The sequence below is a fragment of the Sycon ciliatum genome, chromosome 1, assembly GCF_964019385.1.
Source record: "Sycon ciliatum chromosome 1, ocSycCili1.1, whole genome shotgun sequence".
Lineage (NCBI taxonomy): Eukaryota > Metazoa > Porifera > Calcarea > Leucosolenida > Sycettidae > Sycon > Sycon ciliatum.
Genome location: NC_088643.1, coordinates 51,999,129 through 52,019,469, shown reverse-complemented (window position 1 = coordinate 52,019,469; position 20,341 = coordinate 51,999,129).

The window sequence follows — 20,341 nt, the reverse complement described above, 5'->3', positions numbered from 1 at the left end:
TCGCGTATAGTACTTTACCGTAGTCGCATTTTGGGTTTGCCGAGTTTTCACTTGATTTGCTAGTTCATTAGTGGGTCTTCCATTTTCTGTGTTTCCTTTTGCTACATGTTGCTACTGTGCATGCGGAACGTGGTGTTGGTTTATTCCATGTACTGATTTTGTAGAATGTCATCGAGGGGTGGGTGTTGTAAAACGATGACATTATATTTCTTTTCTGTATGATGATATTCCCCAAACTGTCTCTTGTTTAGCATACATGCGTGAGATGAGCATACGTAATTAGTGAGTTTTCAGTCTTGCCTTTTCAGTCTTCTTGTTCTTCCGTAAAAAAAGTTGTTGTCCCAGCTTTCCCGTTATGTCGCTCATGATGGTGCTGAACAAACGCTTAGGACCGTTGGAGCGACACTGACTCACGCTGCTATCTGGTGTTCACGAGGTGTTTGTCGCGCTGGAAACGGAGCGTCTCTGTAAGTTGGTATCCCTGCTGATGTTTGTGCTTGGAGAGCAACATAAGTGGTGCTCTTCAGGCACAATCTTCCTCAGCCTACTCAAGCTCAACTGATGAGGGGTGAAGTGGGCAAATCCCCTAAAGCCAGACTCCCAATATGAACTCCCCGACTGCTCCCTTTATAGGCACGATTGGCAGCACTGTAGAGGCGGAGGAGTCGCCGTGTATGTTCACTCATCCATCCCACACAAACACAAAACAATCATCACGATGAACAACTTCGAAAGGCTTTGGCTTGAATTTGTTCTATCGAATATATTACTCACAGTTGGATGCTTCTACGTTCCTTCAAGCACAGATCCGTACACATTCTGCCAACAACTGGAGCCCTGTCTAATCATAATAATAATAATAATAATAATGACAGTGCGCATTTCACTCATTGCATGAGGTCAACGCATCTGTTAACAATTTTGAGCCAAGCAGCTCTATCAGAAGCAGATTGCACAGCATCCAGAAGCGACAGATTAATGCATTGTAAGTCTTTCTTGACAACGTCGATCCATCTCAGACGTGGTCGTCCTTGGGGTCGTCGTATGTCTGTTGCCCCGTCTAGGTCTCTGCAATATGAACTCTCCGTTTCTATTGGTAGGAGGCATGAACGCAAACACACCTCATGGCTTCCCACTGATAGAGCTGGCGACCTGCTGAGCTACCCACTGAACACTGCCGGATTAAACCAGCACGGGTCTTTTCTTATCTGTATTTCCAAAGGCAATTTGAAGTCCTGCCTCGACGTAGACATCTCCAACGTACCAGAAGAAGACCTATCTGTCACATCATATCCTCCTGTCGGAGCGTCAGGTCATGTACTCGTCGGAGGACATGTGTCCCTTGCATGCCCACCACAAGCACCCGCAATCCAGCAACACGTCGAAACTTGGCGCTGGAATTGGAACCCTGATCGCGTCGTCGCACTGAAATAAGCCCTGGGCTCAATGCAGCTTTTGCCACCAGATGAGGAAATTCCGCAGTTATCAATGTAAGACCTCTGGTCGCATTGGCATCACTCGCTTATCAACACAGCATACTTTTACTGTACTAACTTTGCACCAACACGTACACACCAGTCTCGCCCAGGTCGGCGACCATGGATGACTCAACAGCTTCGTTGCAGCATTAAGGACACTGATATGGCGTTGCCTTTTTGTCTCAAACAAAGTCGCATTATTGCGACGAACGGGGATAACACTTACAGTCAACATGCGGGCAGTCTCACTCATCTTCTGATGGGAAGGTGACAGGCACGCACTGCCTTTGAGCGTGATTCGAGACGAGGAGAAGTGGAACAAGCTATGAAACGACCCGCGCAGCAGCTGTCCGGATCGTACATTTTGAGCTCTTCCTCCAGCCACGATAGTGGCGAGGAGGATGTGTAACTTGCTTGGATTTTCGACTGAGTTGCTTACTGACATGTAAATAATCATGTATATAGTGCTTTGTGATCGTGGCTTGCTTCAAATATTCGTATTTCTTTCCTGAGACAAGTGTGAAGATAAGCGCCAATTTTAACTGGGCGGACCAAGTAGATAATAGCGAGCAATGAATTGGTGAGTGAAGTATATTTCAAAAGTAATAACCACTCGATTACTGAATAGTAGTGAATACGTAGAATACTCTAGTATTATAATGATATGAACACTGAAGCTAATGTGACATTACGGTAGTACAATAGGAAGTACGTCACCACTGTTGTAAATGCACGCGCTGATCCTATCCAACCTGACGGCCAATGCAAGAGGTTGGAATTGACTATTGATTTCCTAACACACTCATACAGCACCAAAAGCTATCATTTCTGTCATTGCTCATTTTTAACTCAACATAACACAGTTGCAAATCACCAGGTGCACATCTTGGCACATAATGTGTGCTGTCGCAGTCCACCGCAGAACATAGTAATCCACAGATAACTACCGATATAAGATGATGTCACATACATGCACGCGCGCACACACATGCACGCGCACACACACAAACAAGCGCACACATGCACGCTCGCACACATGCACGCGCGCGCGCACACACACAAACACGCACACACACCCAGAAATGCGCACACACACACATACACAGCTAATGGTATAGTATTGTTGCCCGCAAAGCAGCCAGGTGCTCTGGCTTGGACCTCCAGCAGCGCTGGTTTCGCCCTCGCTACTTGTCGACTTGCCCTTTTAAGGGAAAAGTGACGTTTCGTAAGGTGGATGTCAAAAATGAGTTCCAGTGCTTTCACTAAGATTTTCCCCTTGACTGGCCTTACCTTTGGTAAGAAACGGAAGCCAGATTCCAAATCCAATTCTGGGAGTCTTAGAAGTACAGAGAGCCTCGCACTGAAGAAGAGAACGAAGGAAACCCCCAGCCATGGAGGCAATAGATCGATAACGAGCGACGGCACATCATCGGAGTCCATCAACACCATTGCGGACACCGCGCCCACGGTAAGCACGGTAACAACTGCTGAAAGCTTGCTGAAGGAACTGCTTGCTGGACAACAGGACCTGAAGAGTACCTTGAATAAAGTATGCCAAAAAGTGGAGGGGCTCACGCTTGATTTGTCCAATGTCAAAAATAAAGTGGAACATAATTATGGAGAAATCTAGCAAGGCAAGAGACAAGAAGATTGATAATTGCATGCTCGAAGTCGATTCTCTGAAAGCCCACACTGAAACTGATATCAGAAGAATACGTGAGGAGCTTGTTGATGTGGGAGAGAAGCTACGTTCTCTGAATGGCACTTCGTCCGCCACTTTCGAGACAAACTCAACCGCGACTTCCGCAAAATATATCAAAAGAGAAGAGGTCCTAAAGCTATTGCGTGAGCAACAAGATGCAGCTTCTCGTGCGAGCAATGTGATCCTGTTTGGTGTGCCTGAATCGGTGGGTGATATTGTGCAAACTTGCAGAAAGATGCTCATGGAGCCAGGTGTTTCTCTTCCGGACAACACCTCCATTGAAAGAATTGGTAAAACCACACACAACACGAACGATTCCCGCCCACGACCGATCCGCATTAGGACATCGAAGTCCGTAAAGGACAGCATCTTTCAGCACAAATTCCAAATCCGCTTCCGCGACAGGCCGATCTACATAGGTCATGACCTCACTCCAAAGCAGCAAGCAGCGCGAAAGGCCGTGTTGCACCTTTTCCGTACGCTGAGGAGCAAGAAAGTGGCCTGCTCACTACCGTACGACCGGATTGTCCAAGTAGGGGTGCCTCTAACTGACGAGCGTCTCGCCGAGATTCTTCACAGCAATGCATAGGACAACGCTGACCCAAAGGCACAGGCAAGTAACGTTGTCCCTGCCCATGTAAATAATTCTATTCTCACAACCCCTACTAACAATGCATGTATTGAGTCCCTGCTTCCTCGTCCTCCCCCTCCTCCTCTCTATGTACATAATATCACTTCACCCCCCCCCCCCCGCACAATCGTTCACAGCCCAATAATATAGCCATAAATTCACGCCCATTCATTTTAAGCACCTTGAACTGCCGCAGCATGCAGTCCAATCTAGCTAGTATCATTGACCTCATAGATCACCACGACATCGATGTTCTCTGCCTAACAGAAACATGGCTGAACAAGGCCCCCCCAGACGAAGTAGTATCAATACGCGGCTTCGAAATTTACCGACGAGACAGAGACAGCACCCAAACCAACTGGAATACACTAGGAGGTGGCGGAGTTGCCATACTGTGCGCATCACATCTTTCCGTACGTCGTCGAGCAGATCTAGAACACTTAGCATCAGAAATGATCACTCTGCAAATCAACGGTATCATTATTTCATGTATGTACCGGCCACCCCGTCATCATATCTCGTCCTTCACTGCTGCAGTTTCCGTATTGCATGAAATCGTCGACCAAAGCCCCGTGGTGGTTACAGGTGACTTCAATGCCAGAAACCAAGAATGGAACATCAGTGACAAGACGAATGCCGAAGGTCGACAGCTCAACACAATTTTCAATGAAGTTGGACTGTGTCTGATATCAACGAACTGCGGCACTCGGCCTTCGCGTAAGTCAAACTCATCATTAGACCTTGTACTATCAAATGTGCCACGAGCATTCAAAACCTGCAGTGTCGGCATGCCGCTCACAGACCAGTGCCCTCTCATATGCTCCATCTCGTGGTCGGCTTTGTCTACCATCCACATGTCAGTTTCAACACCAGGAGCATGCAACGCCACCACCACGAAAACCGACATCCAAAAACGGAAAATTGATTTTTGACATGTTGCGCACCAGACTGAGCACTATGCCTTTAATGGAGTGCATTGGTGGTGAGGCACACATCGACTATAGATGCCTGGCACTTTGCTCGTCCTTAGACATGGCCATCAGTCGATCAACAATTTTGTTTTCCAAACCATACCACGCAAATAACCAACCTTGGTTCAAAACCGCACACAAGAAACTCAGACAGCGTGTCAACCGCCTGTATAAGTTACATCGCCGAGACTTGTGTAATCCCACCCTCAAAGCTGCATACACGCTCTGTAGAAACAAATACAGAACTACCATCCGACGCGCTCGAGATTCCTACTTGTCTGCACTAGGTACATCAACTCTAAGGAAAGGTAGAACAGGAGGTTACTTGTGGTGGAAACGAGCGAAACGCCTGTGCAATATTGATGGCAAGAAGCATGATATACAACTCCTAAAGGATGATGTTGGAAATCATACATCCAGCGAGGCAAAAGCTGATGCTCTTTGTCGCTTCTTCAGCGCTCAGTGCAATCAGAATCCCAATATTCATCTCGGAAACCGACCACCTCCGTGTACCACCATTGCCAGTGAAGAAGAAGATCACTTCAGGTTCACTGCAATCACTCCTGCACAAGTCTACGATGCTGCAAGAGCATTGCCGGTGCACAAATCGTGTGCTGACACGCGTATTACAAACTCTGTTCTCAGCAAATGTGCGGATCTTCTTTGTACCTCTCTGGCCGTCCTGTTCAACTACAGTCTGGAGCAAGGTGTTCGTCCCAAGGCTTGGAGAATGGCAACAATCATCCCCATCTTCAAGAAGAGAGGCTGCCCAACTCAGCCAACGAATTATCGTCCAATATCCCTTCTCCCATGCATCGCAAAACTATTTGAAAAACTAGTCGCCAATCAGCTCCAGAAATACCTCAGCGCAACAGAGAAAATATGCAGTGAACAATTCGCCTATGTGAAAGACAAATCCGCCACAGACCAGCTGGTTATTCTAACGCAATATATGGCATGCTACATTGTTCAGAAGTCAAATTTCGATTTAGTCTCCCTCGACTTCTGCAAAGCCTTCGACAGAGTAAACCACTCCACTCTCCTTGATCAGATCGGTAGGTTTTCACACCCCAAAGTCACTGCATGGATACGGAGCTACTTGCAGGACAGACAGATAGCGGTACAAGTTGGGTCATGCACATCGTTACCGAAGATCACCAACTGTGGTGTGCCGCAGGGCTCACATTTATCACCTCTCTTGTTCTTAATCTACATTAATGACCTACCTACCACCATAATGCATTCCCATACCTTCCTGTTTGCGGATGATGTGACTTTACTCCACCCATACGAACACACTCCGTCCAGCCCAGCACTGCAAGCCGATATACAAGCGTGCCAAACCTGGGCTCGAGCTAGAGGAGGCGAGTTTTCCCCATCGAAAACCTCTGTCATCAGCTATTCCTACAAGTCGGTATCGCCGTCCACGGCTCCAGCATACCAAATAGATGGGGCTCCTCTCAACCGTACCGATGTGCTGAAACATCTGGGAATTCGCTTCACCGCTAATCTGAACTTCCACCAGCATTACATAGATATGAGTCGAAAATTCAAACAGAGAATTACGTTGCTATGTTACATGGCCCACCGCCTTACTCCCAAAGCCATGATGCTCCTTTACAAGAGCTACGTTCGACCCGTTATAGAGTATGGTGTTGTGGTGTGGGCGTACCGGCTACCTGCGTCTGATTTGTGTGAGCTAGACAAACTCCAAGCAAGATTCATCAGGTCGTACTTGCGACGGCGTAAGTTTCGATTTGCGTTCGACACGCCAAAGCAAGATCTGAACGCATTCGCCAAACTAGAATCACTGCAGTACCGTAGACAATTCATTAGCCTAGTTACATTGCACAAGTTTATTTTCAAATACCGGAATACCTTGGCTCAGTTCAGTTTTAATATTTCCCGTAGTGAGAGACGCCCCAACAAAATTATCCTCCCCAAAGCCTTGACAACATCCAAATCACTTTTTTTTATTCAAAACCTCCCTTTTATGGAATTGTCTCCCGCCCACATTGACTTCGGAATCTTCTGTCTATGTATTCAAGAAAGAGCTGCGCAAACATTCTTGTCAGTATTCATGCCTACTCGCTGGCATGCCGTTACCCTGTTCATCGTAGTCCTTCCCCCCCCCCTTCCCAATCTGTACTCTCTTGTACCATCATCCTTCAATGCGACGGACCCCACGATAGGCGGTCAGCCTTTGGGTCATCCTAATAAAGTTATTATTATTATTGCCCTCTCCAGTGCTGCCTGCAACAAAACATTCCCTTCCGGAAACTCTGGGTGGACCAGTTCTCGGTGTTGTGTTTACACCGTGCTCCGCTTTCATAATTTCCGGTATGGCATTCGTTGTTCGTATCAACCACTAAGCTCCTGGTAGGTGGCCCTTACTGGCCTTAGGATGTGGCTCTGGGTTCACTACTACATGCACATCACTGTCAGCAAGTATAGACAAAGCAAAATCGGAGGCACTGGTCTTTTCCAGGTTTGCAATTGCTATCACATGGGTGCAATTGGTGAAGCACTTTCCATGATACCAGCCACACAATTTCCTCCTCCCCGAGCCCTTGTGCTGGCAGAGAAAAGCCCAGATATTGTCGTCCTTCTCTGGAGCAGCGCTGACGATGCGACACCAACTTGTAGTCTCGATATTACTCACTGCAGGCTTCTCGTTTTTACTAAATGGGCGCTGTGACACAGACACAAAATTCCAGCAATATTCAACTCCGCTGGGCTGTCATTTGCCACTTCGTTGCCGTCAGCTGCCTCATCCAGCACCTCGCTGCCACTAGAAACGTCTTCCTCTTCTTCCATTGTTGTCAAAACAACATCAATGTACACGAAAGGAATAAACTTCAATAAAGCGATCACAATATCCCAAGTCGATATTGTCGTCAACGTCGTCTTCTTCTAAAAAATAAATTATTTTTCCTCACTCCACGCGAACTCGTGTTTTGCGCTTGCTCATACGATGCACACCTCACCACTCGCGTAAAAATATTTGTTCTCACGGTGGAATTTGGTCGAGAAAAGAAGCCCTCGCGAAGGTCTCTGGATCGGTTCTGGAACGTCCAACAAGCGAAAACGTATCCTTTGTGATGTCCTTGACCAACACTGTATGCGGCGATTTGTCCCTCCGAGAGTGCATCAGCACTTGTGATTGCGAGTTTTGGCTCACGGACTACAGGGCACTGGCCATGCAGCCTTGGATAAGCGGTACACACATGTATTTATGCGCTACAGCGCGCTGGGACGTGGTCGCATTGGATCAACATGACTACACGCAGCGTTCTGTACGTGCGCTCACTGCCGCTCAGGGCGCCGGCCCCGGTCAATTCAAGGGAAACTGAACGCCAAAAATAAGTATGGCTTATCCGAATGAGAATTGGGCACTGATTCTGATGAGCTATGTCTCGAGCCGATCAGAGAAGAGGAACCGTGTCAAATTTCATAAATAACACCTTCCATATTTGGAAATTGGGCTTGATGACGTGCGTACTGCTTAGCTGTCACCATGCTGTACATACTCAGCAGTGAATGGAAGAAAACAATTACTTTGGTGTTTTGCAGCTCTATTTCGTTCCCTGACGGTACCCAAATCTAGATGTAGGAATCTGTTGAGCAGGAGAGTGACACAATGTCTTGTCTTCCCGAAGGCTGTCAAGCCTGCAGTGGTGATGAAGAAGACACGAATAACACCCCAAGATCGATTGTAGCGAATTGGAAAGCTCATGGTGAATTTGCTTCCACTCCAAGGCAATGTCGAGGTATGACGGGTGCTTGTACTGCCTTCCAAAGTGAAGCGGAGATGAACATGGCTTTGCATAGCTGTTGTTCTACGCCAACTTACCTACTCTTGCTGGTACCGTAGTGGTATATTGCAAATTTCGTGGACGAACAATTCGAGTCACTAGTGGCTAGTGAGCAACACTAACAGGTGAGATTTTTCAATTTGACAAAAATTGTTCTTGTTTGAGAACAGACGGTGGCAGTCATTAGACTCAGTAGGTGTCTCTCTGCGGCTTCTTTCCCTTCATCGATAGGGTTGTGCTTGAAGTCGAAATAAATAGAACATGTGGAACAAAAATCTGATCATGTAATTCGAATTTCAATTTCAAAGTATGTGTACATCAAATCACAAAAATTTCAATATGGTGCTGTGCATTGAAAAAGACTGGGTGCTGGCAGCAATGGAAAGGGTAGAAACGAAACCAGTAAAGTAGAGTATTCATAAGGTAGAGGGAGTTGAAAACGGGAGATGAGTAGTGAGCATTTCAGTTCGAAGTAGTGTCAATAGACAGCATCGTGTTGCATATGTTGTGAATATTGTGCGAATCTAATAATTGGCAGAGGGCAGTGATTAAGCAGAGTCTTGTTACAATACGAGGTACTTTGTGAGCAGATACATGTAGCAATCAATATCACGACATGGTTTAGACAGGAACTCATAAATGTCAAGAAATTTATAATCCAAATTTATAATTATTATCCCCCGAGTCGTATAATTATTATGGTGTTCTCCTGTGTTTACATGCAGAGCCTTGACGTTGCTGGATGAGCGACAATATAAATTACATAAACCTGTAGCTCATAATGTGGGATGACTGCCGTATTGCATTGCCAATGCAAACCCATCCTGTGTCAGTGCAGCCATCCAGCAACTTGTACTCCCCGGACCAGATGCCGCTGCAGCTGAACACCATGCCGATGGAAAGCCAGGAGTTGATGGCGAAGCATTCTGGTCTGCACAGTACAAGGCAAAGAACAATTATGAATTATAACGCATTGTAATCCTTCCCACACGTCTTTGTAAAAACAAACAAACAGTGCCATTATCACAACACTTGATCAAGCATCTTCATGGAGGTATTTTCCATTGTGCTGGCCCAGCATCTGCACCAGGAAGACCATGTACACTTACAAGTATCTTGTGTGTGTGTGTGTGTTTGTGTATCCGTCTGTGCACACGTCTGTGTGTGTGTGTGGGGGGGGGTAGACGCATATGTGTATGGGTAGGAGTGTGTGTGTGGGGGGGTCATGCACACGTGTATGGATGTGCACGCTGCATGCGTGTGTCTGTGGGATGGGGTGGGGGTGCACGCACATGTGTACATGTGTGCGCGCAATATAGAATGTGTGTATTGTGTTCGTTGAACACAGGGAGTCCTCCTGATTCCATAAACTTTGTGATCATTGTGATTTCATGTGCTTTGAAGTTGAAATTCGCAATACATGTACTGATGCTTGATTAGATTTATGTTCCACATGTTCTATTTATTTTATTTTACTTCAAGCACTTGTACTATCAAGCACAACCCTACCAATGAAGGGAAAGAAGCAGCAGAGACACCTACTGAGTCAAATGACTGCCACCGTCTGTTCTCAAACAAGAACAATTTTTGTCAAATTGAAAAATCTCACCTGTTAGTGTTGCTTACTAGCCACTAGTCTTTACCACGGCGGGTTGTTGTGCTGCGGAGTGTACTGCATTCATTAAGCGGTTGTGTGCATTGCTGGCAACTGCCGATCGACCGCATGCCCAGCTAATGGCCTATGTGCGGTGTCGCTTGTCCTTCGCTTTGCTCAGGGCAGCCATAATGTGCATTCGCGGTGCACGTTCGGCCTACCATCGTCCAGTTAATGCAATGAGGGAGTTGGCCATTGTGGAGAGCGGCTTCTAAGCATGTGATTGAGTGGTCTCTGCATGTTGATCGGGTAGCGGAGTTCCATCACTGACACAGTGTGCGGGTATTGCATTATGAATTGGTTGAGTAGATAGTTCCGGAATTAATTCCGTGTTCGATATTGTTTATTTTTTACATATTTTTATTTATTTTTTTATTCGTGTTCGATATTGAATTTTAATTTTAATTTTTTTTTTACAAATATTGTTTTTATTCCATTTCACATTTTTCATTCGTGTTGGGTTTAATTTGGCCGTCACAAGAATTCAGCGTATTCTTGCAGTTTTTTTCTTTTGTTTCGGCTTGTATTGGCCCAATTAAGCATGTTTATAAGTTTGACCTCAATATGTCCATGCGTTATGGAAATATTTATACGTTCCCAAAAGGGAACGTTGGCCGGATCGCGTACCGAAAAGACCCTGGTTTTTATGAAGGGAAGATGCAATATGATATAATGGATTATGTTGCCTTCTAAGTGTTTGTGGAGCAATGCAAACATGAACAAGCAGAGGTGGAGAACAAAAAATATGTAATGGTCGCCAAGGAATGTCCAGCAATGTTTCTTAGGGTTTTCGTCTGCTACCGTTCGCGTCTCGTATACATCGTGGTATTCGATCCACGATCGAAATGCAGTCGAACTCCACACTTAGAACAGTAACATATCGTGGTTTGTCTGCACCATTTACAACGACATTGTGTTGTCCACATGCTGTGTTGTCAAACGCCCTTGTATTGCACATCAACAGCAAGACACTGGTGGTTCTGGGCGGGGTCGGCTATAATAAAATAGGACGGCGATCTCGGGATGAAACTGGATGTAGGACGTCGGCTTGGGGCTCGCCGCTGCTTGAAAAATTGGCACTCTCAGATCAGTTGTAAGACTGTGGAGCCAGACAAAAAGAATTACAATGAATCTCTCAAGATTGTCGGTCTCCGAGCTAATGCGGGCCTTGTCCGTATCGCGGGTATCGCGCGGTACTTACTCGTCCAATAGCGTTTAGAGATGTACAGGGTGTGTATATCTCGCGATTGGCAAGTGGGTGATGCTGTAGTGATCTCGTGGTGATCGTGAAGGGATTTGTCCAGTTCAATTTCAGGACGCCTATCGTAAACACCAGCCTATTTCACCCAAAGCGTTGCTCCAGCGGGTTTGCGATTTTTTGCCGTCGTACTCACTATCAACAGGACAGGCACCAACATCATCATCCTCTCCATTCGTCAACTGGTAGTTGTCTAGGTCCATATATCTTGCAAGTTCGATGAAATCCTTATCATCCGTTGAATCATCTGATTACTACTCTATTTCATCGTCCATGTTCATATCAACGAGAGTGGTGAGCACACATGCTCTTTCCCTGGGCACAGCAAATTCACTGAATCAGAATCACTGAATCATTAGCACCATGCAGTGAACTGAGTTGTGAATTTGCAGTGCTCAGGGAAGGAGCAAGTGTGCTCACCCCTTCTTTTCGAGTTATGAAGCTGCAGGATGCCTTACTCCTATAGCGCTTACGTTCAGATTACCAGTAATCGGTGGCGCTATGACTAGGTCCTGAAGTGTGTTGGAGTTCTCAACAATGTCCTTAGCTTCCATTGGAATCACTTTTGAGTCCCTTTCCAGAAAGGACTCTGCTACTGTAAAAATTTCCCTCTGTCATACCTAATTACAGCTAAAGCGATATTTTCTGACAAAAATGCAACCACGCGGAGGAAAAATCATCGAAAGTCCAGGAGAACGGCGTGAAGCATCCATACTTTGCTGAATATTGTTCAAGTGAATCTTGTTACACAAAAGAAAACCTACTTCAGAAGTATATCCCTTTGGAGACTGTTTAGCAATCTTTACTTTGGCAAATGTCAGGCTCGCAAAGCATTGCTGTATTCCGCATGCCAGTGAATCACAAATATATCACCAAATTTGGTTACCATGGAGACGGTCCAATCACCATCAAAACATCAAAAAGGCTCCATCAGTTATATATCCACGTTTACGGATGTTACAAACAAGACATATGCGCTAGATATACTGGTTCCTGAAATCTGGTGAAAATGAGGTATATCTGGGTCTCGGATCAGGCCAATGTTCCCTTTTGGGAACATCGAAGAAAGACGGCGGGTTTCTATGTGCCATGACCAAATTTCCGGTGAATCTTCAGGCCAGTTGGGTGGCCATAGTAGCACAGTGCACATTTTACGTTTGGAGTAGTCTGATAAAGACTGTTTTTCACACCAGAATTCTCAATTTCTGAAGTACGGCCGAATACCGAAAATTCACGACATTTCGCGTTATATACCGATACTTGAAAATTTCAAAAGCCTGACAAATATTCCAAGATTCATGATCATCAGCCTCCTAGATATGTATATAAACAGAAAATGTGGAGGAAAAATGAATTTCCCTTGACTAAATCGCATGCGGAAAGATATGTTCCCTTTTGGGAACATTGGCCTGATTAAGGTTAACTACTCACTGTACTGATACATGGTGATGATTGTGCTTTGCTTTGCCCGTAAAAGAGGCCTTCCCTATGTCACTAGCCACTAGTGACTCGAGTTGTTCGTCCACGAAATTTGCAATATGCCACTACGTAACCAGCAGGAGTAGGTAAGTTGGCGTAGAACAACAGCTATGCAAAGCCATGTTCATCTCCGCTGCACTTTGGAAGGCAGTACAAGCACCCTTCATACCTCAACATTGCCTTGGAGTGGAAGCAAATTCACCATGAGTTTTCCAATTCGCTACAATCGATCTTGGGGTGATATTCGTGTCTTCTTCATCACCACTTCAGGCTGGACAGCCTTCGGGAAAACATTGTGTCACTCTCCTGCTCAACAGATTCCTACATCTAGATTTGGGTACCGTCAGGGAACGAAATAGAGCTGCAAAACACCAAAGTAATTGTTTTCTTCCATTCAATTCCACTGCTGAGCATGCACAGCATGGTGACAGCTAAGCAGTACGCACGTCATCAAGCCCAATTTCCAAATATGGAAGGTGTTATTTATGAAATTTGACACGGTTCCTCTTCTCTGATCGGCTCGAGACATAGCTCATCGGAATCAGTGCCCAATTCTCCTTCGGATAAGCCATACTTATTTTTGGCGTTCAGTTTCCCTTTAACTGGATTTCCATATCCACGACAGTACATGTATTTCAGCAAACGAAACAGTGGCTAGATCAGATGGAGAAAAGGAGGAAGGGTTTAATAATTTTTTTCATTTCTGAAAGCCAGAAGTGCGTCACCGGACCAACTAAGGGTAGAAATTTTTGAATCTCAGGGGTGGTTGACGTTTTTGGTGCTCCTCGGAACAGCTTTCCGGGAGCCCCCCGCAGCAGTTTTACCCTTCTACCTTTGTCCTTGCTGAAACTAAGAATGTCCCTGGACCAGAACCTTGATCTTGCCCTGATCGGGTACCAGGAACTAATCGGCATCGCTGAACGCAAGTCCCTGCACTCCCCTTCGAGCCTCGCCCGGCCAGAGCTGGTGCAGGCACTGCGGAAGCAAGGCGTTGGAGTGAAGCCCGTCACTGACACCGGTACGTCGTGGATTAATGACTCTAAGCTAGATAGCCTTGCTAACACTATCCAGGCCTTGGCGGGGGAGATTGCCTCCATGAGGGAGGACAGGGAAAGCATAATTTTGTTCATGAAGCTGGAAATTTCGGAGCTGAAGGGGGAAGTGCAACAGCTTCACCAGCAGCAGCACAATGGTTCATCCAAACCCGTACATTGCGACACTCCAGACATGCAATCCCGTTGTACTCGTACAGTGAGTACGAATAGCACACAGCCTAGCCAGAAGAGGATGCACGCACTCTACACAGCAGGTCAACTAGCACTACTTATAGCAGGGCCACCGTACCTAACACCAACCACATGGAACGCAGGAACATACCCGTACACACTGTTAGAAATGCAACAACTGGGGCGCACTTACAACAGCAGGCGCCAGTGGTGCACCAGTACAGCCCACATGTACTCAGGGTGCTGCTGGGAGCACAAGAAGTTCTTGAACAGCGGCGAAGGAGCAATAAATCAGCGGCCCACAGCGATCCCATTGCCCGGGCAACAAAATCCAAAATTGTGTCTGTCTACAGAAAAATGGCCATAGAAAACCCCAACCCCAACACACTCACTGGCCCACATCTTCCCAAGCGATGTGCCTTCTTTGTCGGAAATGTTAGTCCTGGAAGTAAGGCACAGTCCATTGTAACCTGGTGCACTGATAGGGGCGTTGATGTATACGCATGCACAATTGCCGAAACCCAATACTTTGGTACCTGCTATGCACGCGTTTCTGTCGCGGAAGAGTTTGAGCAAGCGCTGCTTGACAAGGAATTCTGGCCTGACACCATTGCGCACACCGTCCGCAAATGGCGCTATGCCGACTCCGCAAACAAGTGATGGGTCCTTGGTCACCTAGCCAACAGCTAAATCCTCTTGCCCAACCCTTTGTGGCCCACGCAAGTTCATCACACCCTTCCCCTCATTGCGTTACATATTCTTCTATATCTATTGGTCATATTCCACTTGCACCACCATTCCTTCCTGATTCTGGACGACAAACTACTAAAACTCCTAATCAACCTGCCCAATTACCTTCATCCTTCTCAGTGCTCTCACTTAACTGCCGCTCCATAGTAAATAAGTTAGCTGAGCTTAGTCAAGTCTGTGAGCAGTATTCTCCAGACATAATCTGCCTATGTGAAACGTGGCTGACAGCTGCCATAGACGTCTCAATTCCAGGCTACACGTCATACCGTCTGGACTGCCCACCTACGACCAGCTCTGATAACCTGCTAGCAAGAGGCTATGGCGGTGTTGCTACTCTTGTAGCTGACAGGTCGTTCATGTCCATCAAGCGCCGCTACGACCTTGAGCGTTGTGGACTGGAGACGGTTTGGCTCGAATGGCGGCCAGTGATCCTTCCCTCACTCCCCCTCATCATCTGCTCTATTTACAGACCCCCTGGAGACAGCATCTCCCAAGTCCAGGCATTTAGTGACCTCCTAGAGGACTTTCTGTCCAACATTAGCCTCCCCAATTCTGCGATTGTACTTGCAGGAGATTTGAATGCTCGCCACTCTGACTGGTCCCCTAGAGACACCACGAATCATGCTGGAAGGGAGTTCCGCAACCTCTTCTCTTGTTTTGGCCTTGAGCAAATGGTGACATTCCCCACACACTTTACCCCCCATGGCTCAACATACACGGATCATACTCACCTACTACTCTCTGTTACATCTCTTGCTCCTCTTGGTGCATCTGACCACGCACAGATCCTCAGTCACTTCATACTGCCTACTGATGCTGTTTATCGTGAGGAACCTGCTGCAAACGGACATCCCGCTGCTGCACCCCAATACCACTTCAGGAATGTTCCTGGAAAGCCGGAATATGACTTTAAATCCGTGCCATCTTCCGTCTGGGATAGTGTGAATGCAGAGCTCGCTGACATTGACTGGAGCTGGCATCTGCGTGCCAGCAACGTCAATGATGCGCTTTCGCACTTTTCTTCCATTCTCAACAGTGCCCTTGAGAAGCACCTCTGGCCATTCGGAAAGCAGCCGTATTCTCACCGCTGCCCACGGCCCAGTCAGCCACCCTGGGTTGATGCCCATCTCCGCACAGCAATCAAGTGGAAATATGATCTCTATAGCATGTTTAAGAAGTACCCAACACAACAAAACAAACAAGCATACCAACAGCAGCGAAATATAGTGAAAACCCTGACGTGGACAAAGTACAGAGCCGAGTAATATCCGCTCTGTGCAAACTACTTTGCAGGGTGGACACCGTCCATCGCTTCATCAGTTTGTGAGACAAGCAAGAATTCGAAACGTATCACGGGAAATTCCGTCACTCACCACAGGGACTCAGCAGGCGGCTGACCCTTTGGCCAAAGCTACGGCATTAAACGCCCAGTTTGCCTCTGTGACTCGCCCAGATGACCCGTTGCTCTCTATTCCCCCTATTCTCACCCCCTCGGAGCCCTCAGCTTGTTTCACGTCCGTCATCACCACAACTGCCACTGTCCGGCGTCATCTGAAGAAGCTTCCGACGTGCAAGGCATCTGGCCCCGACTGCATCCCCAACCGGGTCCTCAAGGCCCTGGCACTATCCATAGCATTCCCTTTGTGCCATATTTTCAACATGTCATTTACCACGGGCATATTCCCTTGCGCATGGAAAACAGCGAAAGTCATACCTGTATACAAGAAAGGTTCCCGCCACGAACCTGCAAACTACCGCCCCATCTCTCTTCTTCCCTGCGTGTCCAAAGTATGTGAACGCATCTTTTATGATCACTTATACAGACATATTTCGCCGTTTCTGAGTCCCGCACAATCTGGGTTTCGTAAAGACGACTCCACCTCCCTTCAACTGACCCGCATCGTGCAGCAGGTGTGCCAACATAGGGATAACAGAGCGCTTGCTGGTATTTGCTTCTTTGACTTGGCCAAGGCGTTTGATACCGTCTGGCATCGAGGACTTTTGGCCAAGCTCGAGCATGCATTCAGGGTACGTAAGCAACCACTCTCCTGGCTGAAATCATAATTATCTCTCTGGGCGTTATCAGTACGTAACTGTGCTTGGCGTATCCTCGGTTGCAGAGCCAGTATTATCAGGCGTTCCTCAACGATCAATTCTTGGTCCCCTACTATTTATAATTTACGTAAACGATTTACCTGCAGTCTTCCCTGGAACGTCTCTGTTTGATGACGACACGACCTTTATCACCTCATCAGCTTCCCTCACTGGCCTGAAAAACAACTTGCGTGCTGGCATTCAGGAAGTTCTTTCCTGGATGTCGTCCTGGAGATTGTCCCCAAATTTATCAAAAACAACGATCATGCTCTTCCCGCCCCAGCCAGAGTTCACAACCCTCATCCATGCCAACTTTCCAAATCCAATTGACATAGTGTCTTCTCACAAACACCTTGGCATTGTGATTGACTCTGCACTCTCTTGGGTACCCCACATCGAATATATCTGTAAAAAATCAAGTAAATCCTTAGGAATTCTCTCCCCCCACTGCTCCTACCTCCCACTTTCTTGCAAGCTTCAGTATTGTTTAGCCTACCTTCGCCCAATATTTGATAATGCCGATACGTCTTGGGTTGGATTATCCTCTTCCGCTGCTGCAAAGCTTGAAATACACCACAAGAAAATCCTTAAAATTCTCCTCCGTCAATCCCACATGCTCTCATCATCCGCCCTTTATAAAATCGCACATACAACCCGGTTATCACATGGACGCAGTGCACACCTGGCTTCTCTTGTCCATTCTATTAAGCTAGAGTTGTGCCCACCTCATCTCATGTGTTTTAATTGGTTCTCTTCTCTAAGAACTAGAAACTCGCTCTTACTCCCTAAGTGTAACTCATCCACTCTTTTGCGCTCCCCTCTCTTTATTGCTTTTTCTGATTGGCTCACTCTACCCCCCCCACTACTTATCTAATTTTGGAATACATATCACAACCAGTGCACGACGGCCCAATAAGCTGATATTGACAAACCATGGACAGCGCTGTTCAAATCTTTTTTTCCATAAATACAGCACCCTCTGGAATTGTCTGCCCCCTAAGATCACCTCCTTAACCAGTTTAAGCGAATTTAAGCAAGAACTGCACAAACAGTTTTACGAGCATTGGTTTCACTGTAGTGGAATTCCGTTGAATATGTAGCGTCACATCATATTCTTTAGAAGCTTATCTCTGGCACATTTTTCATCATTTATATGTATTATCCCAGTTCTGCAAGCTTACAATCATATGCTCAAGCGCAGAGCTCTGCCCTAGACTATGCCTTTTTCTCTTTCTTTGCTCACCTATCGCTCATTACTTTTTTTACAGATTTCGTATTATGGAAAGTTTGGAAACCCCTCGATAGGCGAAAGCCTTTGGGGAATCCTTAAACAATAAAAAATTACAAAAAAAATTAACCAGAGAAGTTACGGATCTGACCTCACTCCGCCTGTTTAAGATCCGTGCCGCCCCTTATTTACTACGACATAAATTGCTCATTATCCACATGTCCTTTGCGTCTCTGTGTTTTTCACGGTTTTTATTTGACATTATTTTCTTTACGGAGTTGTTGTTGCTGTTCATTTTGCTACTCTTTCTTTTTCCCTCCCCTTCCTTATATTTATCGCCGTTGTTGGCAATCACCCACTCTCTTCACATTGGCCGGTGTTTCCACCGAGTCTTGAGATGTTGCAATAAATATAATATAAACTAAAGCCGTACCAGAGATAGGCGTGTCGCGCATCATCGAAGCGAACTGAAGGGAATCACCACCACCCTGGAGGAGGTCAGAAAACTCCTTTCCGCTCTTGATTTCCGGAAGTCGGCTGTGTACCATGACATCCCGACGAAATTGCTTGAGATCACTGGAGAGGAAATATTGTGCTCCCTCGCAACGCTTTTCAATGAGTCCTTCTCGCGAGGCGAGCAGCAACAGGACTGGGGCGACGCCACTATCAGTCCTCTACACAAGAAAGCCTCTTGTGCAGAGATAACCAATTTACGGCCAAACTCGCTCCTGAGCGTTGTCAGCAAGGTTCAGGAGAGAATTGTTCACCAACGCCCACATTGAGCACCACCTACCGGCCGACTCATCTGGTTTTCGATCTAAGGATAGCACTGAAATACAGCTCTCCCGCCTTGTGCATGAGATTTCCGCCAGCCGAGATGCCCGTCACATAGTGTCAGCATGCGTCTTTGACTTATCAAAGGCCTTTGACGGAGTTTGGCATGCTGGCCTCCTGGCCAAACTCAAGCACCTTGGTGTCCATGGCATTGCCCATAGCTGGCTCACAAGCTACCTGACTCGCCGCCGACAACGCGTCAAGGTTGGCTCCGCCTTTTCATCATGGAAATCCATTCCAGCTGGAGTATCCAAGGCTCTGTCTGGGGCACCTTCCTATCCTGGTGTACACGATCGACCTACCCCCAGCATGTACAAACTCGCACTCCAAATGCACCCAGTTTTCCGATGACACGGCATTCATCGCGACGCATTACACGAGGAATTTATCCGCTGCATTCCTCCAACGTGCAGGACACGCAGCAGGACGATGGTTGAAGGATTGGCATCTCTTCGTCAACACCACTTAAACCGTCGTCCTTTCCATTCAAAACCAACACATCACGCTCCAATCGACTCTGCTGCAGGAGGTCCAATAACATAGGCACCTTGGCGTTACACTCCAAGACGATATGCGATGGACCCAACACATCATATAAATTACCAACAAAGCCAAAAAACTACTACACTAACTCCACAAGACATGTGGCACGATGATCGCTTCCAGCCAATTATTAATATACACGACCTACATCCGACCCGTTCTCGAATATGGCAGCCTTGGTGTTTGTACTCAGTGCGCAGCATTTGGGTATGTGACACTTTGTGATGTCCAACCTGCATGGACACGATCCATACAGTTCTTCATTCTACAAGAGACTGCGTTTGTAATAAAGGTAATTATGTTAATTCTCAATAAGGATTCTGCTGTTCTTTTTCCCTCCCCTTCCTTATATTTATCGCCGTTGTTGGCAATCACCCACTCTCTTCACATTGGCCGGTGTTTCCACCGAGTCTTGAGATGTTGCAATAAATATAATATAAACTAAAGCCGTACCAGAGATAGGCGTGTCGCGCATCATCGAAGCGAACTGAAGGGAATCACCACCACCCTGGAGGAGGTCAGAAAACTCCTTTTCGCTCTTGATTTCCGGAAGTCGGCTGTGTACCATGACATCCCGACGAAATTGCTTGAGATCACTGGAGAGGAAATATTGTGCTCCCTCGCAACGCTTTTCAATGAGTCCTTCTCGCGAGGCGAGCAGCAACAGGACTGGGGCGA